The following is a 19,641-nucleotide window of genomic DNA, read 5'->3' as shown; positions in this document are numbered from 1 at the left end:
CGAGCCAAGGGCACCGGGTGCCTGAAAGCGAAAGTATTTGGCTTGCCCAGGCTGGCTAATCATCCTCTTCCGTTTCATTTTCTGGAACAGGTTGACTATAAAAGGGAGAATCTAACCTGCAACCATGCAGATAGGGTCCAGTCCGGTATAGGTGGAGAACGCCTAAAGTTTCTGCCTTAGTTTTACCTACAGGTCAATGCTCTTTCACCGGAAACAAGGGCCTTGTTTCACCTTGCAAAAAGACACCGCCCAACACGCTTCCAGTATTCTTAATCAGTGACTGGGTTACAAATAAAGACAGTTCACCTTTAGCCTCATGTTGCCAGGTCCAGCAGAAGAAACCCAGGCCAAAAAACGAGGTCGAGGCCACTCTTGAATACAGGCAAGTAAAGAACGAGCAGCGCGTGCCAATCCCAGATTGTTCTACCCAGGCTGCGTGATGACAGAAAAGCTCTCTATAGTGTCACCAGGCACGTGACACACTTCCTCAACTCTAACGCATCTCAGTCTGCACGTAAGAAGCCGTCACTTATCTACTGTTTAAAACACATTGCTCAGTCTCCTCAGAGACTCTCAAAAATTGCCAGTGCTGACTGTATTTCAAGTCATCATGGCGGGGTATTGGGAAAAGTTTTCAATTAGCAATAATCACGCCTCAGGTGACCCTCATTGGCTATGATACTGCCACTGCGCAAAGCTAACCAAATCGGTGCCTGCCAACATCTGCCCTTCATTGAAGGAGAAATTGACATTGAGGTGAGACACATAAGTGTCATCCAGTGGGCCGCTGAGCATTCTGGGACTTGGCATGCTAATGAGACAGGGATGATGCATAAGTGGGCATTGTTTACCCACTGAATAGTGTTAGCATTTGAAAGAACTAAGGAGAATCTAAAGGGACAGGGCCCCTCGGTTGTCAGATAGGTTTCTCCCACAGCAGCCCTGAAGGGCCACTGGGAGCATATGTGTCTGAACAGCTATGCTGCTGAAAAAAGACCAAGGTGGAAGGATTTGGGTCATTTGTTGAAAGTTTGCTAGATAACATGCCTGAACTGGAGCCCAGGTAAGCTGCCATAGACAAGGGTATTTGGGAAATATTTGGTCAAGCAATCACCTTCAGCCACCTTTATTTCTGGCAGATTACAGGAGCCTAGAAAGGGGGAAGTTAGGACATTTCATCTCTCTGAGCATTCCTCACAGATGTGCATAAAGAATGCCCTATTGGCAGCTCCAGGGGCTCAAGGGTTGGTGAGAGGCACCGCCCGAACAGGGACTTGAACCCTGGACCCTCAGATTAAAAGTCTGATGCTCTACCGACTGAGCTATCCGGGCTCTGAAAGCTCCTCCTCCATAGTGGTCCAAGCTGCTTAAATCTTGACATCCATGGTGGAAAAAGACCATCGAGCCAAGGGCACCGGGTGCCTGAAAGCGAAAGTATTTGGCTTGCCCAGGCTGGCTAATCATCCTCTTCCGTTTCATTTTCTGGAACAGGTTGACTATAAAAGGGAGAATCTAACCTGCAACCATGCAGATAGGGTCCAGTCCGGTATAGGTGGAGAACGCCTAAAGTTTCTGCCTTAGTTTTACCTACAGGTCAATGCTCTTTCACCGGAAACAAGGGCCTTGTTTCACCTTGCAAAAAGACACCGCCCAACACGCTTCCAGTATTCTTAATCAGTGACTGGGTTACAAATAAAGACAGTTCACCTTTAGCCTCATGTTGCCAGGTCCAGCAGAAGAAACCCAGGCCAAAAAACGAGGTCGAGACCACTCTTGAATACAGGCAAGTGAAGAACGAGCAGCGCGTGCCAATCCCAGATTGTTCTACCCAGGCTGCGTGATGACAGAAAAGCTCTCTATAGTGTCACCAGGCACGTGACACACTTCCTCAACTCTAACGCATCTCAGTCTGCACGTAAGAAGCCGTCACTTATCTACTGTTTAAAACACATTGCTCAGTCTCCTCAGAGACTCTCAAAAATTGCCAGTGCTGACTGTATTTCAAGTCATCATGGCGGGGTATTGGGAAAAGTTTTCAATTAGCAATAATCACGCCTCAGGTGAACCTCATTGGCTATGATACTGCCACTGCGCAAAGCTAACCAAATCGGTGCCTGCCAACATCTGCCCTTCATTGAAGGAGAAATTGACATTGAGGTGAGACACATAAGTGTCATCCAGTGGGCCGCTGAGCATTCTGGGACTTGGCATGCTAATGAGACAGGGATGATGCATAAGTGGGCATTGTTTACCCACTGAATAGTGTTAGCATTTGAAAGAACTAAGGAGAATCTAAAGGGACAGGGCCCCTCGGTTGTCAGATAGGTTTCTCCCACAGCAGCCCTGAAGGGCCACTGGGAGCATATGTGTCTGAACAGCTATGCTGCTGAAAAAAGACCAAGGTGGAAGGATTTGGGCCCTTTGTTGAAAGTTTGCTAGATAACATGCCTGAACTGGAGCCCAGGTAAGCTGCCATAGACAAGGGTATTTGGGAAATATTTGGTCAAGCAATCACCTTCAGCCACCTTTATTTCTGGCAGATTACAGGAGCCTAGAAAGGGGGAAGTTAGGACATTTCATCTCTCTGAGCATTCCGCACAGATGTGCATAAAGACTGCCCTATTGGCAGCTCCAGGGGCTCTAGGGTTGGTGAGAGGCACCGCCCAAACAGGGACTTGAACCCTGGACCCTCAGATTAAAAGTCTGATGCTCTACCGACTGAGCTATCCGGGCTCTGAAAGCTCCTCCTCCATAGTGGTCCAAGCTGCTTAAATCTTGACATCCATGGTGGAAAAAGACCATCGAGCCAAGGGCACCGGGTGCCTGAAAGCGAAAGTATTTGGCTTGCCCAGGCTGGCTAATCATCCTCTTCCGTTTCATTTTCTGGAACAGGTTGACTATAAAAGGGAGAATCTAACCTGCAACCATGCAGATAGGGTCCAGTCCGGTATAGGTGGAGAACGCCTAAAGTTTCTGCCTTAGTTTTACCTACAGGTCAATGCTCTTTCACCGGAAACAAGGGCCTTGTTTCACCTTGCAAAAAGACACCGCCCAACACGCTTCCAGTATTCTTAATCAGTGACTGGGTTACAAATAAAGACAGTTCACCTTTAGCCTCATGTTGCCAGGTCCAGCAGAAGAAACCCAGGCCAAAAAACGAGGTCGAGGCCACTCTTGAATACAGGCAAGTGAAGAACGAGCAGCGCGTGCCAATCCCAGATTGTTCTACCCAGGCTGCGTGATGACAGAAAAGCTCTCTATAGTGTCACCAGGCACGTGACACACTTCCTCAACTCTAACGCATCTCAGTCTGCACGTAAGAAGCCGTCACTTATCTACTGTTTAAAACACATTGCTCAGTCTCCTCAGAGACTCTCAAAAATTGCCAGTGCTGACTGTATTTCAAGTCATCATGGCGGGGTATTGGGAAAAGTTTTCAATTAGCAATAATCACGCCTCAGGTGACCCTCATTGGCTATGATACTGCCACTGCGCAAAGCTAACCAAATCGGTGCCTGCCAACATCTGCCCTTCATTGAAGGAGAAATTGACATTGAGGTGAGACACATAAGTGTCATCCAGTGGGCCGCTGAGCATTCTGGGACTTGGCATGCTAATGAGACAGGGATGATGCATAAGTGGGCATTGTTTACCCACTGAATAGTGTTAGCATTTGAAAGAACTAAGGAGAATCTAAAGGGACAGGGCCCCTCGGTTGTCAGATAGGTTTCTCCCACAGCAGCCCTGAAGGGCCACTGGGAGCATATGTGTCTGAACAGCTATGCTGCTGAAAAAAGACCAAGGTGGAAGGATTTGGGTCCTTTGTTGAAAGTTTGCTAGATAACATGCCTGAACTGGAGCCCAGGTAAGCTGCCATAGACAAGGGTATTTGGGAAATATTTGGTCAAGCAATCACCTTCAGCCACCTTTATTTCTGGCAGATTACAGGAGCCTAGAAAGGGGGAAGTTAGGACATTTCATCTCTCTGAGCATTCCTCACAGATGTGCATAAAGACTGCCCTATTGGCAGCTCCAGGGGCTCAAGGGTTGGTGAGAGGCACCGCCCGAACAGGGACTTGAACCCTGGACCCTCAGATTAAAAGTCTGATGCTCTACCGACTGAGCTATCCGGGCTCTGAAAGCTCCTCCTCCATAGTGGTCCAAGCTGCTTAAATCTTGACATCCATGGTGGAAAAAGACCATCGAGCCAAGGGCACCGGGTGCCTGAAAGCGAAAGTATTTGGCTTGCCCAGGCTGGCTAATCATCCTCTTCCGTTTCATTTTCTGGAACAGGTTGACTATAAAAGGGAGAATCTAACCTGCAACCATGCAGATAGGGTCCAGTCCGGTATAGGTGGAGAACGCCTAAAGTTTCTGCCTTAGTTTTACCTACAGGTCAATGCTCTTTCACCGGAAACAAGGGCCTTGTTTCACCTTGCAAAAAGACACCGCCCAACACGCTTCCAGTATTCTTAATCAGTGACTGGGTTACAAATAAAGACAGTTCACCTTTAGCCTCATGTTGCCAGGTCCAGCAGAAGAAACCCAGGCCAAAAAACGAGGTCGAGACCACTCTTGAATACAGGCAAGTGAAGAACGAGCAGCGCGTGCCAATCCCAGATTGCTCTACTCAGGCTGCGTGATGACAGAAAAGCTCTCTATAGTGTCACCAGGCACGTGACACACTTCCTCAACTCTAACGCATCTCAGTCTGCACGTAAGAAGCCGTCACTTATCTACTGTTTAAAACACATTGCTCAGTCTCCTCAGAGACTCTCAAAAATTGCCAGTGCTGACTGTATTTCAAGTCATCATGGCGGGGTATTGGGAAAAGTTTTCAATTAGCAATAATCACGCCTCAGGTGAACCTCATTGGCTATGATACTGCCACTGCGCAAAGCTAACCAAATCGGTGCCTGCCAACATCTGCCCTTCATTGAAGGAGAAATTGACATTGAGGTGAGACACATAAGTGTCATCCAGTGGGCCGCTGAGCATTCTGGGACTTGGCATGCTAATGAGACAGGGATGATGCATAAGTGGGCATTGTTTACCCACTGAATAGTGTTAGCATTTGAAAGAACTAAGGAGAATCGAAAGGGACAGGGCCCCTCGGTTGTCAGATAGGTTTCTCCCACAGCAGCCCTGAAGGGCCACTGGGAGCATATGTGTCTGAACAGCTATGCTGCTGAAAAAAGACCAAGGTGGAAGGATTTGGGCCCTTTGTTGAAAGTTTGCTAGATAACATGCCTGAACTGGAGCCCAGGTAAGCTGCCATAGACAAGGGTATTTGGGAAATATTTGGTCAAGCAATCACCTTCAGCCACCTTTATTTCTGGCAGATTACAGGAGCCTAGAAAGGGGGAAGTTAGGACATTTCATCTCTCTGAGCATTCCTCACAGATGTGCATAAAGACTGCCCTATTGGCAGCTCCAGGGGCTCTAGGGTTGGTGAGAGGCACCGCCCGAACAGGGACTTGAACCCTGGACCCTCAGATTAAAAGTCTGATGCTCTACCGACTGAGCTATCCGGGCTCTGAAAGCTCCTCCTCCATAGTGGTCCAAGCTGCTTAAATCTTGACATCCATGGTGGAAAAAGACCATCGAGCCAAGGGCACCGGGTGCCTGAAAGCGAAAGTATTTGGCTTGCCCAGGCTGGCTAATCATCCTCTTCCGTTTCATTTTCTGGAACAGGTTGACTATAAAAGGGAGAATCTAACCTGCAACCATGCAGATAGGGTCCAGTCCGGTATAGGTGGAGAACGCCTAAAGTTTCTGCCTTAGTTTTACCTACAGGTCAATGCTCTTTCACCGGAAACAAGGGCCTTGTTTCACCTTGCAAAAAGACACCGCCCAACACGCTTCCAGTATTCTTAATCAGTGACTGGGTTACAAATAAAGACAGTTCACCTTTAGCCTCATGTTGCCAGGTCCAGCAGAAGAAACCCAGGCCAAAAAACGAGGTCGAGACCACTCTTGAATGCAGGCAAGTGAAGAACGAGCAGCGCGTGCCAATCCCAGATTGTTCTACCCAGGCTGCGTGATGACAGAAAAGCTCTCTATAGTGTCACCAGGCACGTGACACACTTCCTCAACTCTAACGCATCTCAGTCTGCACGTAAGAAGCCGTCACTTATCTACTGTTTAAAACACATTGCTCAGTCTCCTGAGAGACTCTCAAAAATTGCCAGTGCTGACTGTATTTCAAGTCATCATGGCGGAGTATTGGGAAAAGTTTTCAATTAGCAATAATCACGCCTCAGGTGAACCTCATTGGCTATGATACTGCCACTGCGCAAAGCTAACCAAATCGGTGCCTGCCAACATCTGCCCTTCATTGAAGGAGAAATTGACATTGAGGTGAGACACATAAGTGTCATCCAGTGGGCCGCTGAGCATTCTGGGACTTGGCATGCTAATGAGACAGGGATGATGCATAAGTGGGCATTGTTTACCCACTGAATAGTGTTAGCATTTGAAAGAACTAAGGAGAATCTAAAGGGACAGGGCCCCTCGGTTGTCTGATAGGTTTCTCCCACAGCAGCCCTGAAGGGCCACTGGGAGCATATGTGTCTGAACAGCTATGCTGCTGAAAAAAGACCAAGGTGGAAGGATTTGGGCCCTTTGTTGAAAGTTTGCTAGATAACATGCCTGAACTGGAGCCCAGGTAAGCTGCCATAGACAAGGGTATTTGGGAAATATTTGGTCAAGCAATCACCTTCAGCCACCTTTATTTCTGGCAGATTACAGGAGCCTAGAAAGGGAGAAGTTAGGACATTTCATCTCTCTGAGCATTCCGCACAGATGTGCATAAAGACTGCCCTATTGGCAGCTCCAGGGGCTCAAGGGTTGGTGAGAGGCACCGCCCGAACAGGGACTTGAACCCTGGACCCTCAGATTAAAAGTCTGATGCTCTACCGACTGAGCTATCCGGGCTCTGAAAGCTCCCCCTCCATAGTGGTCCAAGCTGCTTAAATCTTGACATCCATGGTGGAAAAAGACCATCGAGCCAAGGGCACCGGGTGCCTGAAAGCGAAAGTATTTGGCTTGCCCAGGCTGGCTAATCATCCTCTTCCGTTTCATTTTCTGGAACAGGTTGACTATAAAAGGGAGAATCTAACCTGCAACCATGCAGATAGGGTCCAGTCCGGTATAGGTGGAGAACGCCTAAAGTTTCTGCCTTAGTTTTACCTACAGGTCAATGCTCTTTCACCGGAAACAAGGGCCTTGTTTCACCTTGCAAAAAGACACCGCCCAACACGCTTCCAGTATTCTTAATCAGTGACTGGGTTACAAATAAAGACAGTTCACCTTTAGCCTCATGTTGCCAGGTCCAGCAGAAGAAACCCAGGCCAAAAAACGAGGTCAAGGCCACTCTTGAATACAGGCAAGTGAAGAACGAGCAGCGCGTGCCAATCCCAGATTGTTCTACCCAGGCTGCGTGATGACAGAAAAGCTCTCTATAGTGTCACCAGGCACGTGACACACTTCCTCAACTCTAACGCATCTCAGTCTGCACGTAAGAAGCCGTCACTTATCTACTGTTTAAAACACATTGCTCAGTCTCCTCAGAGACTCTCAAAAATTGCCAGTGCTGACTGTATTTCAAGTCATCATGGCAGGGTATTGGGAAAAGTTTTCAATTAGCAATAATCACGCCTCAGGTGACCCTCATTGGCTATGATACTGCCACTGCGCAAAGCTAACCAAATCGGTGCCTGCCAACATCTGCCCTTCATTGAAGGAGAAATTGACATTGAGGTGAGACACATAAGTGTCATCCAGTGGGCCGCTGAGCATTCTGGGACTTGGCATGCTAATGAGACAGGGATGATGCATAAGTGGGCATTGTTTTCCCACTGAATAGTGTTAGCATTTGAAAGAACTAAGGAGAATCTAAAGGGACAGGGCCCCTCGGTTGTCAGATAGGTTTCTCCCACAGCAGCCCTGAAGGGCCACTGGGAGCATATGTGTCTGAACAGCTATGCTGCTGAAAAAAGACCAAGGTGGAAGGATTTGGGCCCTTTGTTGAAAGTTTGCTAGATAACATGCCTGAACTGGAGCCCGGGTAAGCTGCCATAGACAAGGGTATTTGGGAAATATTTGGTCAAGCAATCACCTTCAGCCACCTTTATTTCTGGCAGATTACAGGAGCCTAGAAAGGGGGAAGTTAGGACATTTCATCTCTCTGAGCATTCCTCACAGATGTGCATAAAGACTGCCCTATTGGCAGCTCCAGGGGCTCATGGGCTGGTGAGAGGCACCGCCCGAACAGGGACTTGAACCCTGGACCCTCAGATTAAAAGTCTGATGCTCTACCGACTGAGCTATCCGGGCTCTGAAAGCTCCTCCTCCATAGTGGTCCAAGCTGCTTAAATCTTGACATCCATGGTGGAAAAAGACCATCGAGCCAAGGGCACCGGGTGCCTGAAAGCGAAAGTATTTGGCTTGCCCAGGCTGGCTAATCATCCTCTTCCGTTTCATTTTCTGGAACAGGTTGACTATAAAAGGGAGAATCTAACCTGCAACCATGCAGATAGGGTCCAGTCCGGTATAGGTGGAGAACGCCTAAAGTTTCTGCCTTAGTTTTACCTACAGGTCAATGCTCTTTCACCGGAAACAAGGGCCTTGTTTCACCTTGCAAAAAGACACCGCCCAACACGCTTCCAGTATTCTTAATCAGTGACTGGGTTACAAATAAAGACAGTTCACCTTTAGCCTCATGTTGCCAGGTCCAGCAGAAGAAACCCAGGCCAAAAAACGAGGTCGAGACCACTCTTGAATACAGGCAAGTGAAGAACGAGCAGCGCGTGCCAATCCCAGATTGTTCTACCCAGGCTGCGTGATGACAGAAAAGCTCTCTATAGTGTCACCAGGCACGTGACACACTTCCTCAACTCTAACGCATCTCAGTCTGCACGTAAGAAGCCGTCACTTATCTACTGTTTAAAACACATTGCTCAGTCTCCTCAGAGACTCTCAAAAATTGCCAGTGCTGACTGTATTTCAAGTCATCATGGCGGGGTATTGGGAAAAGTTTTCAATTAGCAATAATCACGCCTCAGGTGAACCTCATTGGCTATGATACTGCCACTGCGCAAAGCTAACCAAATCGGTGCCTGCCAACATCTGCCCTTCATTGAAGGAGAAATTGACATTGAGGTGAGACACATAAGTGTCATCCAGTGGGCCGCTGAGCATTCTGGGACTTGGCATGCTAATGAGACAGGGATGATGCATAAGTGGGCATTGTTTACCCACTGAATAGTGTTAGCATTTGAAAGAACTAAGGAGAATCTAAAGGGACAGGGCCCCTCGGTTGTCAGATAGGTTTCTCCCACAGCAGCCCTGAAGGGCCACTGGGAGCATATGTGTCTGAACAGCTATGCTGCTGAAAAAAGACCAAGGTGGAAGGATTTGGGCCCTTTGTTGAAAGTTTGCTAGATAACATGCCTGAACTGGAGCCCAGGTAAGCTGCCATAGACAAGGGTATTTGGGAAATATTTGGTCAAGCAATCACCTTCAGCCACCTTTATTTCTGGCAGATTACAGGAGCCTAGAAAGGGGGAAGTTAGGACATTTCATCTCTCTGAGCATTCCGCACAGATGTGCATAAAGACTGCCCTATTGGCAGCTCCAGGGGCTCTAGGGTTGGTGAGAGGCACCGCCCGAACAGGGACTTGAACCCTGGACCCTCAGATTAAAAGTCTGATGCTCTACCGACTGAGCTATCCGGGCTCTGAAAGCTCCTCCTCCATAGTGGTCCAAGCTGCTTAAATCTTGACATCCATGGTGGAAAAAGACCATCGAGCCAAGGGCACCGGGTGCCTGAAAGCGAAAGTATTTGGCTTGCCCAGGCTGGCTAATCATCCTCTTCCGTTTCATTTTCTGGAACAGGTTGACTATAAAAGGGAGAATCTAACCTGCAACCATGCAGATAGGGTCCAGTCCGGTATAGGTGGAGAACGCCTAAAGTTTCTGCCTTAGTTTTACCTACAGGTCAATGCTCTTTCACCGGAAACAAGGGCCTTGTTTCACCTTGCAAAAAGACACCGCCCAACACGCTTCCAGTATTCTTAATCAGTGACTGGGTTACAAATAAAGACAGTTCACCTTTAGCCTCATGTTGCCAGGTCCAGCAGAAGAAACCCAGGCCAAAAAACGAGGTCGAGGCCACTCTTGAATACAGGCAAGTGAAGAACGAGCAGCGCGTGCCAATCCCAGATTGTTCTACCCAGGCTGCGTGATGACAGAAAAGCTCTCTATAGTGTCACCAGGCACGTGACACACTTCCTCAACTCTAACGCATCTCAGTCTGCACGTAAGAAGCCGTCACTTATCTACTGTTTAAAACACATTGCTCAGTCTCCTCAGAGACTCTCAAAAATTGCCAGTGCTGACTGTATTTCAAGTCATCATGGCGGGGTATTGGGAAAAGTTTTCAATTAGCAATAATCACGCCTCAGGTGACCCTCATTGGCTATGATACTGCCACTGCGCAAAGCTAACCAAATCGGTGCCTGCCAACATCTGCCCTTCATTGAAGGAGAAATTGACATTGAGGTGAGACACATAAGTGTCATCCAGTGGGCCGCTGAGCATTCTGGGACTTGGCATGCTAATGAGACAGGGCTGATGCATAAGTGGGCATTGTTTACCCACTGAATAGTGTTAGCATTTGAAAGAACTAAGGAGAATCTAAAGGGACAGGGCCCCTCGGTTGTCAGATAGGTTTCTCCCACAGCAGCCCTGAAGGGCCACTGGGAGCATATGTGTCTGAACAGCTATGCTGCTGAAAAAAGACCAAGGTGGAAGGATTTGGGTCCTTTGTTGAAAGTTTGCTAGATAACATGCCTGAACTGGAGCCCAGGTAAGCTGCCATAGACAAGGGTATTTGGGAAATATTTGGTCAAGCAATCACCTTCAGCCACCTTTATTTCTGGCAGATTACAGGAGCCTAGAAAGGGGGAAGTTAGGACATTTCATCTCTCTGAGCATTCCTCACAGATGTGCATAAAGACTGCCCTATTGGCAGCTCCAGGGGCTCTAGGGTTGGTGAGAGGCACCGCCCGAACAGGGACTTGAACCCTGGACCCTCAGATTAAAAGTCTGATGCTCTACCGACTGAGCTATCCGGGCTCTGAAAGCTCCTCCTCCATAGTGGTCCAAGCTGCTTAAATCTTGACATCCATGGTGGAAAAAGACCATCGAGCCAAGGGCACCGGGTGCCTGAAAGCGAAAGTATTTGGCTTGCCCAGGCTGGCTAATCATCCTCTTCCGTTTCATTTTCTGGAACAGGTTGACTATAAAAGGGAGAATCTAACCTGCAACCATGCAGATAGGGTCCAGTCCGGTATAGGTGGAGAACGCCTAAAGTTTCTGCCTTAGTTTTACCTACAGGTCAATGCTCTTTCACCGGAAACAAGGGCCTTGTTTCACCTTGCAAAAAGACACCGCCCAACACGCTTCCAGTATTCTTAATCAGTGACTGGGTTACAAATAAAGACAGTTCACCTTTAGCCTCATGTTGCCAGGTCCAGCAGAAGAAACCCAGGCCAAAAAACGAGGTCAAGGCCACTCTTGAATACAGGCAAGTGAAGAACGAGCAGCGCGTGCCAATCCCAGATTGTTCTACCCAGGCTGCGTGATGACAGAAAAGCTCTCTATAGTGTCACCAGGCACGTGACACACTTCCTCAACTCTAACGCATCTCAGTCTGCACGTAAGAAGCCGTCACTTATCTACTGTTTAAAACACATTGCTCAGTCTCCTCAGAGACTCTCAAAAATTGCCAGTGCTGACTGTATTTCAAGTCATCATGGCAGGGTATTGGGAAAAGTTTTCAATTAGCAATAATCACGCCTCAGGTGACCCTCATTGGCTATGATACTGCCACTGCGCAAAGCTAACCAAATCGGTGCCTGCCAACATCTGCCCTTCATTGAAGGAGAAATTGACATTGAGGTGAGACACATAAGTGTCATCCAGTGGGCCGCTGAGCATTCTGGGACTTGGCATGCTAATGAGACAGGGCTGATGCATAAGTGGGCATTGTTTACCCACTGAATAGTGTTAGCATTTGAAAGAACTAAGGAGAATCTAAAGGGACAGGGCCCCTCGGTTGTCAGATAGGTTTCTCCCACAGCAGCCCTGAAGGGCCACTGGGAGCATATGTGTCTGAACAGCTATGCTGCTGAAAAAAGACCAAGGTGGAAGGATTTGGGTCCTTTGTTGAAAGTTTGCTAGATAACATGCCTGAACTGGAGCCCAGGTAAGCTGCCATAGACAAGGGTATTTGGGAAATATTTGGTCAAGCAATCACCTTCAGCCACCTTTATTTCTGGCAGATTACAGGAGCCTAGAAAGGGGGAAGTTAGGACATTTCATCTCTCTGAGCATTCCTCACAGATGTGCATAAAGACTGCCCTATTGGCAGCTCCAGGGGCTCAAGGGTTGGTGAGAGGCACCGCCCGAACAGGGACTTGAACCCTGGACCCTCAGATTAAAAGTCTGATGCTCTACCGACTGAGCTATCCGGGCTCTGAAAGCTCCTCCTCCATAGTGGTCCAAGCTGCTTAAATCTTGACATCCATGGTGGAAAAAGACCATCGAGCCAAGGGCACCGGGTGCCTGAAAGCGAAAGTATTTGGCTTGCCCAGGCTGGCTAATCATCCTCTTCCGTTTCATTTTCTGGAACAGGTTGACTATAAAAGGGAGAATCTAACCTGCAACCATGCAGATAGGGTCCAGTCCGGTATAGGTGGAGAACGCCTAAAGTTTCTGCCTTAGTTTTACCTACAGGTCAATGCTCTTTCACCGGAAACAAGGGCCTTGTTTCACCTTGCAAAAAGACACCGCCCAACACGCTTCCAGTATTCTTAATCAGTGACTGGGTTACAAATAAAGACAGTTCACCTTTAGCCTCATGTTGCCAGGTCCAGCAGAAGAAACCCAGGCCAAAAAACGAGGTCGAGACCACTCTTGAATACAGGCAAGTGAAGAACGAGCAGCGCGTGCCAATCCCAGATTGTTCTACCCAGGCTGCGTGATGACAGAAAAGCTCTCTATAGTGTCACCAGGCACGTGACACACTTCCTCAACTCTAACGCATCTCAGTCTGCACGTAAGAAGCCGTCATTTATCTACTGTTTAAAACACATTGCTCAGTCTCCTGAGAGACTCTCAAAAATTGCCAGTGCTGACTGTATTTCAAGTCATCATGGCGGAGTATTGGGAAAAGTTTTCAATTAGCAATAATCACGCCTCAGGTGAACCTCATTGGCTATGATACTGCCACTGCGCAAAGCTAACCAAATCGGTGCCTGCCAACATCTGCCCTTCATTGAAGGAGAAATTGACATTGAGGTGAGACACATAAGTGTCATCCAGTGGGCCGCTGAGCATTCTGGGACTTGGCATGCTAATGAGACAGGGATGATGCATAAGTGGGCATTGTTTACCCACTGAATAGTGTTAGCATTTGAAAGAATTAAGGAGAATCTAAAGGGACAGGGCCCCTCGGTTGTCTGATAGGTTTCTCCCACAGCAGCCCTGAAGGGCCACTGGGAGCATATGTGTCTGAACAGCTATGCTGCTGAAAAAAGACCAAGGTGGAAGGATTTGGGCCCTTTGTTGAAAGTTTGCTAGATAACATGCCTGAACTGGAGCCCAGGTAAGCTGCCATAGACAAGGGTATTTGGGAAATATTTGGTCAAGCAATCACCTTCAGCCACCTTTATTTCTGGCAGATTACAGGAGCCTAGAAAGGGAGAAGTTAGGACATTTCATCTCTCTGAGCATTCCGCACAGATGTGCATAAAGACTGCCCTATTGGCAGCTCCAGGGGCTCAAGGGTTGGTGAGAGGCACCGCCCGAACAGGGACTTGAACCCTGGACCCTCAGATTAAAAGTCTGATGCTCTACCAACTGAGCTATCCGGGCTCTGAAAGCTCCCCCTCCATAGTGGTCCAAGCTGCTTAAATCTTGACATCCATGGTGGAAAAAGACCATCGAGCCAAGGGCACCGGGTGCCTGAAAGCGAAAGTATTTGGCTTGCCCAGGCTGGCTAATCATCCTCTTCCGTTTCATTTTCTGGAACAGGTTGACTATAAAAGGGAGAATCTAACCTGCAACCATGCAGATAGGGTCCAGTCCGGTATAGGTGGAGAACGCCTAAAGTTTCTGCCTTAGTTTTACCTACAGGTCAATGCTCTTTCACCGGAAACAAGGGCCTTGTTTCACCTTGCAAAAAGACACCGCCCAACACGCTTCCAGTATTCTTAATCAGTGACTGGGTTACAAATAAAGACAGTTCACCTTTAGCCTCATGTTGCCAGGTCCAGCAGAAGAAACCCAGGCCAAAAAACGAGGTCAAGGCCACTCTTGAATACAGGCAAGTGAAGAACGAGCAGCGCGTGCCAATCCCAGATTGTTCTACCCAGGCTGCGTGATGACAGAAAAGCTCTCTATAGTGTCACCAGGCACGTGACACACTTCCTCAACTCTAACGCATCTCAGTCTGCACGTAAGAAGCCGTCACTTATCTACTGTTTAAAACACATTGCTCAGTCTCCTCAGAGACTCTCAAAAATTGCCAGTGCTGACTGTATTTCAAGTCATCATGGCAGGGTATTGGGAAAAGTTTTCAATTAGCAATAATCACGCCTCAGGTGACCCTCATTGGCTATGATACTGCCACTGCGCAAAGCTAACCAAATCGGTGCCTGCCAACATCTGCCCTTCATTGAAGGAGAAATTGACATTGAGGTGAGACACATAAGTGTCATCCAGTGGGCCGCTGAGCATTCTGGGACTTGGCATGCTAATGAGACAGGGATGATGCATAAGTGGGCATTGTTTACCCACTGAATAGTGTTAGCATTTGAAAGAACTAAGGAGAATCTAAAGGGACAGGGCCCCTCGGTTGTCAGATAGGTTTCTCCCACAGCAGCCCTGAAGGGCCACTGGGAGCATATGTGTCTGAACAGCTATGCTGCTGAAAAAAGACCAAGGTGGAAGGATTTGGGCCCTTTGTTGAAAGTTTGCTAGATAACATGCCTGAACTGGAGCCCGGGTAAGCTGCCATAGACAAGGGTATTTGGGAAATATTTGGTCAAGCAATCACCTTCAGCCACCTTTATTTCTGGCAGATTACAGGAGCCTAGAAAGGGGGAAGTTAGGACATTTCATCTCTCTGAGCATTCCTCACAGATGTGCATGAAGACTGCCCTATTGGCAGCTCCAGGGGCTCATGGGCTGGTGAGAGGCACCGCCCGAACAGGGACTTGAACCCTGGACCCTCAGATTAAAAGTCTGATGCTCTACCGACTGAGCTATCCGGGCTCTGAAAGCTCCTCCTCCATAGTGGTCCAAGCTGCTTAAATCTTGACATCCATGGTGGAAAAAGACCATCGAGCCAAGGGCACCGGGTGCCTGAAAGCGAAAGTATTTGGCTTGCCCAGGCTGGCTAATCATCCTCTTCCGTTTCATTTTCTGGAACAGGTTGACTATAAAAGGGAGAATCTAACCTGCAACCATGCAGATAGGGTCCAGTCCGGTATAGGTGGAGAACGCCTAAAGTTTCTGCCTTAGTTTTACCTACAGGTCAATGCTCTTTCACCGGAAACAAGGGCCTTGTTTCACCTTGCAAAAAGACACCGCCCAACACGCTTCCAGTATTCTTAATCAGTGACTGGGTTACAAATAAAGACAGTTCACCTTTAGCCTCATGTTGCCAGGTCCAGCAGAAGAAACCCAGGCCAAAAAACGAGGTCGAGGCCACTCTTGAATACAGGCAAGTGAAGAACGAGCAGCGCGTGCCAATCCCAGATTGTTCTACCCAGGCTGCGTGATGACAGAAAAGCTCTCTATAGTGTCACCAGGCACGTGACACACTTCCTCAACTCTAACGCACCTCAGTCTGCACGTAAGAAGCCGTCACTTATCTACTGTTTAAAACACATTGCTCAGTCTCCTCAGAGACTCTCAAAAATTGCCAGTGCTGACTGTATTTCAAGTCATCATGGCGGGGTATTGGGAAAAGTTTTCAATTAGCAATAATCACGCCTCAGGTGACCCTCATTGGCTATGATACTGCCACTGCGCAAAGCTAACCAAATCGGTGCCTGCCAACATCTGCCCTTCATTGAAGGAGAAATTGACATTGAGGTGAGACACATAAGTGTCATCCAGTGGGCCGCTGAGCATTCTGGGACTTGGCATGCTAATGAGACAGGGATGATGCATAAGTGGGCATTGTTTACCCACTGAATAGTGTTAGCATTTGAAAGAACTAAGGAGAATCTAAAGGGACAGGGCCCCTCGGTTGTCAGATAGGTTTCTCCCACAGCAGCCCTGAAGGGCCACTGGGAGCATATGTGTCTGAACAGCTATGCTGCTGAAAAAAGACCAAGGTGGAAGGATTTGGGCCCTTTGTTGAAAGTTTGCTAGATAACATGCCTGAACTGGAGCCCAGGTAAGCTGCCATAGACAAGGGTATTTGGGAAATATTTGGTCAAGCAATCACCTTCAGCCACCTTTATTTCTGGCAGATTACAGGAGCCTAGAAAGGGGGAAGTTAGGACATTTCATCTCTCTGAGCATTCCTCACAGATGTGCATAAAGACTGCCCTATTGGCAGCTCCAGGGGCTCAAGGGTTGGTGAGAGGCACCGCCCGAACAGGGACTTGAACCCTGGACCCTCAGATTAAAAGTCTGATGCTCTACCGACTGAGCTATCCGGGCTCTGAAAGCTCCTCCTCCATAGTGGTCCAAGCTGCTTAAATCTTGACATCCATGGTGGAAAAAGACCATCGAGCCAAGGGCACCGGGTGCCTGAAAGCGAAAGTATTTGGCTTGCCCAGGCTGGCTAATCATCCTCTTCCGTTTCATTTTCTGGAACAGGTTGACTATAAAAGGGAGAATCTAACCTGCAACCATGCAGATAGGGTCCAGTCCGGTATAGGTGGAGAACGCCTAAAGTTTCTGCCTTAGTTTTACCTACAGGTCAATGCTCTTTCACCGGAAACAAGGGCCTTGTTTCACCTTGCAAAAAGACACCGCCCAACACGCTTCCAGTATTCTTAATCAGTGACTGGGTTACAAATAAAGACAGTTCACCTTTAGCCTCATGTTGCCAGGTCCAGCAGAAGAAACCCAGGCCAAAAAACGAGGTCGAGACCACTCTTGAATACAGGCAAGTGAAGAACGAGCAGCGCGTGCCAATCCCAGATTGTTCTACCCAGGCTGCGTGATGACAGAAAAGCTCTCTATAGTGTCACCAGGCACGTGACACACTTCCTCAACTCTAACGCATCTCAGTCTGCACGTAAGAAGCCGTCACTTATCTACTGTTTAAAACACATTGCTCAGTCTCCTCAGAGACTCTCAAAAATTGCCAGTGCTGACTGTATTTCAAGTCATCATGGCGGGGTATTGGGAAAAGTTTTCAATTAGCAATAATCACGCCTCAGGTGAACCTCATTGGCTATGATACTGCCACTGCGCAAAGCTAACCAAATCGGTGCCTGCCAACATCTGCCCTTCATTGAAGGAGAAATTGACATTGAGGTGAGACACATAAGTGTCATCCAGTGGGCCGCTGAGCATTCTGGGACTTGGCATGCTAATGAGACAGGGATGATGCATAAGTGGGCATTGTTTACCCACTGAATAGTGTTAGCATTTGAAAGAACTAAGGAGAATCTAAAGGGACAGGGCCCCTCGGTTGTCAGATAGGTTTCTCCCACAGCAGCCCTGAAGGGCCACTGGGAGCATATGTGTCTGAACAGCTATGCTGCTGAAAAAAGACCAAGGTGGAAGGATTTGGGCCCTTTGTTGAAAGTTTGCTAGATAACATGCCTGAACTGGAGCCCAGGTAAGCTGCCATAGACAAGGGTATTTGGGAAATATTTGGTCAAGCAATCACCTTCAGCCACCTTTATTTCTGGCAGATTACAGGAGCCTAGAAAGGGGGAAGTTAGGACATTTCATCTCTCTGAGCATTCCGCACAGATGTGCATAAAGACTGCCTTATTGGCAGCTCCAGGGGCTCTAGGGTTGGTGAGAGGCACCGCCCGAACAGGGACTTGAACCCTGGACCCTCAGATTAAAAGTCTGATGCTCTACCGACTGAGCTATCCAGGCTCTGAAAGCTCCTCCTCCATAGTGGTCCAAGCTGCTTAAATCTTGACATCCATGGTGGAAAAAGACCATCGAGCCAAGGGCACCGGGTGCCTGAAAGCGAAAGTATTTGGCTTGCCCAGGCTGGCTAATCATCCTCTTCCGTTTCATTTTCTGGAACAGGTTGACTATAAAAGGGAGAATCTAACCTGCAACCATGCAGATAGGGTCCAGTCCGGTATAGGTGGAGAACGCCTAAAGTTTCTGCCTTAGTTTTACCTACAGGTCAATGCTCTTTCACCGGAAACAAGGGCCTTGTTTCACCTTGCAAAAAGACACCGCCCAACACGCTTCCAGTATTCTTAATCAGTGACTGGGTTACAAATAAAGACAGTTCACCTTTAGCCTCATGTTGCCAGGTCCAGCAGAAGAAACCCAGGCCAAAAAACGAGGTCGAGACCACTCTTGAATACAGGCAAGTGAAGAACGAGCAGCGCGTGCCAATCCCAGATTGTTCTACCCAGGCTGCGTGATGACAGAAAAGCTCTCTATAGTGTCACCAGGCACGTGACACACTTCCTCAACTCTAACGCATCTCAGTCTGCACGTAAGAAGCCGTCACTTATCTACTGTTTAAAACACATTGCTCAGTCTCCTCAGAGACTCTCAAAAATTGCCAGTGCTGACTGTATTTCAAGTCATCATGGCGGGGTATTGGGAAAAGTTTTCAATTAGCAATAATCACGCCTCAGGTGAACCTCATTGGCTATGATACTGCCACTGCGCAAAGCTAACCAAATCGGTGCCTGCCAACATCTGCCCTTCATTGAAGGAGAAATTGACATTGAGGTGAGACACATAAGTGTCATCCAGTGGGCCGCTGAGCATTCTGGGACTTGGCATGCTAATGAGACAGGGATGATGCATAAGTGGGCATTGTTTACCCACTGAATAGTGTTAGCATTTGAAAGAACTAAGGAGAATCGAAAGGGACAGGGCCCCTCGGTTGTCAGATAGGTTTCTCCCACAGCAGCCCTGAAGGGCCACTGGGAGCATATGTGTCTGAACAGCTATGCTGCTGAAAAAAGACCAAGGTGGAAGGATTTGGGCCCTTTGTTGAAAGTTTGCTAGATAACATGCCTGAACTGGAGCCCAGGTAAGCTGCCATAGACAAGGGTATTTGGGAAATATTTGGTCAAGCAATCACCTTCAGCCACCTTTATTTCTGGCAGATTACAGGAGCCTAGAAAGGGGGAAGTTAGGACATTTCATCTCTCTGAGCATTCCTCACAGATGTGCATAAAGACTGCCCTATTGGCAGCTCCAGGGGCTCAAGGGTTGGTGAGAGGCACCGCCCGAACAGGGACTTGAACCCTGGACCCTCAGATTAAAAGTCTGATGCTCTACCGACTGAGCTATCCGGGCTCTGAAAGCTCCTCCTCCATAGTGGTCCAAGCTGCTTAAATCTTGACATCCATGGTGGAAAAAGACCATCGAGCCAAGGGCACCGGGTGCCTGAAA

The 19,641-nt window shown here is 48.2% G+C and overlaps 26 non-coding genes across 26 annotated transcripts; all 26 read right to left on the bottom strand.

Moving 5' to 3' along the window:
• Nucleotides 1–558: 558 nt before the first annotated feature.
• On the bottom strand, nucleotides 559–699 carry LOC143964747 (U4 spliceosomal RNA). Its single transcript, XR_013271217.1, has one exon. It is a non-coding gene; the product is annotated as a U4 spliceosomal RNA (small nuclear RNA).
• Nucleotides 700–1,259: 560 nt separating this feature from the next.
• Nucleotides 1,260–1,332, bottom strand: TRNAK-UUU (transfer RNA lysine (anticodon UUU)). Its single transcript has one exon. It is a non-coding gene; the product is annotated as a tRNA-Lys (tRNA).
• Nucleotides 1,333–1,959: 627 nt separating this feature from the next.
• On the bottom strand, nucleotides 1,960–2,100 carry LOC143965007 (U4 spliceosomal RNA). The gene has a single exon (XR_013271433.1). It is a non-coding gene; the product is annotated as a U4 spliceosomal RNA (small nuclear RNA).
• Nucleotides 2,101–3,360: 1,260 nt separating this feature from the next.
• Nucleotides 3,361–3,501, bottom strand: LOC143964746 (U4 spliceosomal RNA). Its single transcript, XR_013271216.1, has one exon. It is a non-coding gene; the product is annotated as a U4 spliceosomal RNA (small nuclear RNA).
• Nucleotides 3,502–4,061: 560 nt separating this feature from the next.
• Nucleotides 4,062–4,134, bottom strand: TRNAK-UUU (transfer RNA lysine (anticodon UUU)). Its single transcript has one exon. It is a non-coding gene; the product is annotated as a tRNA-Lys (tRNA).
• Nucleotides 4,135–4,761: 627 nt separating this feature from the next.
• Nucleotides 4,762–4,902, bottom strand: LOC143965006 (U4 spliceosomal RNA). Its single transcript, XR_013271432.1, has one exon. It is a non-coding gene; the product is annotated as a U4 spliceosomal RNA (small nuclear RNA).
• Nucleotides 4,903–5,462: 560 nt separating this feature from the next.
• TRNAK-UUU (transfer RNA lysine (anticodon UUU)) lies at nucleotides 5,463–5,535 on the bottom strand. Its single transcript has one exon. It is a non-coding gene; the product is annotated as a tRNA-Lys (tRNA).
• Nucleotides 5,536–6,162: 627 nt separating this feature from the next.
• LOC143965054 (U4 spliceosomal RNA) lies at nucleotides 6,163–6,303 on the bottom strand. Its single transcript, XR_013271472.1, has one exon. It is a non-coding gene; the product is annotated as a U4 spliceosomal RNA (small nuclear RNA).
• A 560-nt stretch (nucleotides 6,304–6,863) lies between these two features.
• Nucleotides 6,864–6,936, bottom strand: TRNAK-UUU (transfer RNA lysine (anticodon UUU)). The gene has a single exon. It is a non-coding gene; the product is annotated as a tRNA-Lys (tRNA).
• A 627-nt stretch (nucleotides 6,937–7,563) lies between these two features.
• On the bottom strand, nucleotides 7,564–7,704 carry LOC143964791 (U4 spliceosomal RNA). The gene has a single exon (XR_013271253.1). It is a non-coding gene; the product is annotated as a U4 spliceosomal RNA (small nuclear RNA).
• A 560-nt stretch (nucleotides 7,705–8,264) lies between these two features.
• On the bottom strand, nucleotides 8,265–8,337 carry TRNAK-UUU (transfer RNA lysine (anticodon UUU)). The gene has a single exon. It is a non-coding gene; the product is annotated as a tRNA-Lys (tRNA).
• Nucleotides 8,338–8,964: 627 nt separating this feature from the next.
• LOC143965005 (U4 spliceosomal RNA) lies at nucleotides 8,965–9,105 on the bottom strand. The gene has a single exon (XR_013271431.1). It is a non-coding gene; the product is annotated as a U4 spliceosomal RNA (small nuclear RNA).
• A 560-nt stretch (nucleotides 9,106–9,665) lies between these two features.
• Nucleotides 9,666–9,738, bottom strand: TRNAK-UUU (transfer RNA lysine (anticodon UUU)). Its single transcript has one exon. It is a non-coding gene; the product is annotated as a tRNA-Lys (tRNA).
• A 627-nt stretch (nucleotides 9,739–10,365) lies between these two features.
• LOC143964745 (U4 spliceosomal RNA) lies at nucleotides 10,366–10,506 on the bottom strand. Its single transcript, XR_013271215.1, has one exon. It is a non-coding gene; the product is annotated as a U4 spliceosomal RNA (small nuclear RNA).
• A 560-nt stretch (nucleotides 10,507–11,066) lies between these two features.
• Nucleotides 11,067–11,139, bottom strand: TRNAK-UUU (transfer RNA lysine (anticodon UUU)). The gene has a single exon. It is a non-coding gene; the product is annotated as a tRNA-Lys (tRNA).
• Nucleotides 11,140–11,766: 627 nt separating this feature from the next.
• Nucleotides 11,767–11,907, bottom strand: LOC143964790 (U4 spliceosomal RNA). Its single transcript, XR_013271252.1, has one exon. It is a non-coding gene; the product is annotated as a U4 spliceosomal RNA (small nuclear RNA).
• A 560-nt stretch (nucleotides 11,908–12,467) lies between these two features.
• On the bottom strand, nucleotides 12,468–12,540 carry TRNAK-UUU (transfer RNA lysine (anticodon UUU)). Its single transcript has one exon. It is a non-coding gene; the product is annotated as a tRNA-Lys (tRNA).
• A 627-nt stretch (nucleotides 12,541–13,167) lies between these two features.
• On the bottom strand, nucleotides 13,168–13,308 carry LOC143965052 (U4 spliceosomal RNA). The gene has a single exon (XR_013271471.1). It is a non-coding gene; the product is annotated as a U4 spliceosomal RNA (small nuclear RNA).
• Nucleotides 13,309–13,868: 560 nt separating this feature from the next.
• TRNAK-UUU (transfer RNA lysine (anticodon UUU)) lies at nucleotides 13,869–13,941 on the bottom strand. The gene has a single exon. It is a non-coding gene; the product is annotated as a tRNA-Lys (tRNA).
• A 627-nt stretch (nucleotides 13,942–14,568) lies between these two features.
• LOC143964788 (U4 spliceosomal RNA) lies at nucleotides 14,569–14,709 on the bottom strand. The gene has a single exon (XR_013271251.1). It is a non-coding gene; the product is annotated as a U4 spliceosomal RNA (small nuclear RNA).
• A 560-nt stretch (nucleotides 14,710–15,269) lies between these two features.
• TRNAK-UUU (transfer RNA lysine (anticodon UUU)) lies at nucleotides 15,270–15,342 on the bottom strand. The gene has a single exon. It is a non-coding gene; the product is annotated as a tRNA-Lys (tRNA).
• Nucleotides 15,343–15,969: 627 nt separating this feature from the next.
• On the bottom strand, nucleotides 15,970–16,110 carry LOC143964744 (U4 spliceosomal RNA). The gene has a single exon (XR_013271214.1). It is a non-coding gene; the product is annotated as a U4 spliceosomal RNA (small nuclear RNA).
• Nucleotides 16,111–16,670: 560 nt separating this feature from the next.
• Nucleotides 16,671–16,743, bottom strand: TRNAK-UUU (transfer RNA lysine (anticodon UUU)). The gene has a single exon. It is a non-coding gene; the product is annotated as a tRNA-Lys (tRNA).
• Nucleotides 16,744–17,370: 627 nt separating this feature from the next.
• On the bottom strand, nucleotides 17,371–17,511 carry LOC143965004 (U4 spliceosomal RNA). Its single transcript, XR_013271430.1, has one exon. It is a non-coding gene; the product is annotated as a U4 spliceosomal RNA (small nuclear RNA).
• A 1,260-nt stretch (nucleotides 17,512–18,771) lies between these two features.
• Nucleotides 18,772–18,912, bottom strand: LOC143965003 (U4 spliceosomal RNA). The gene has a single exon (XR_013271429.1). It is a non-coding gene; the product is annotated as a U4 spliceosomal RNA (small nuclear RNA).
• A 560-nt stretch (nucleotides 18,913–19,472) lies between these two features.
• On the bottom strand, nucleotides 19,473–19,545 carry TRNAK-UUU (transfer RNA lysine (anticodon UUU)). The gene has a single exon. It is a non-coding gene; the product is annotated as a tRNA-Lys (tRNA).
• Between the last annotated feature and the right edge of the window lie 96 nt (nucleotides 19,546–19,641).

The sequence above is a fragment of the Lithobates pipiens genome, unplaced genomic scaffold (genome assembly GCF_037356315.1).
Source record: "Lithobates pipiens isolate NorthernLeopardFrog02 unplaced genomic scaffold, aLitPip1_a1.2 Scaffold_8, whole genome shotgun sequence".
Classification (NCBI taxonomy): Eukaryota; Metazoa; Chordata; class Amphibia; order Anura; family Ranidae; genus Lithobates; species Lithobates pipiens.
This window is presented reverse-complemented; position numbering and strand designations above follow the sequence as displayed.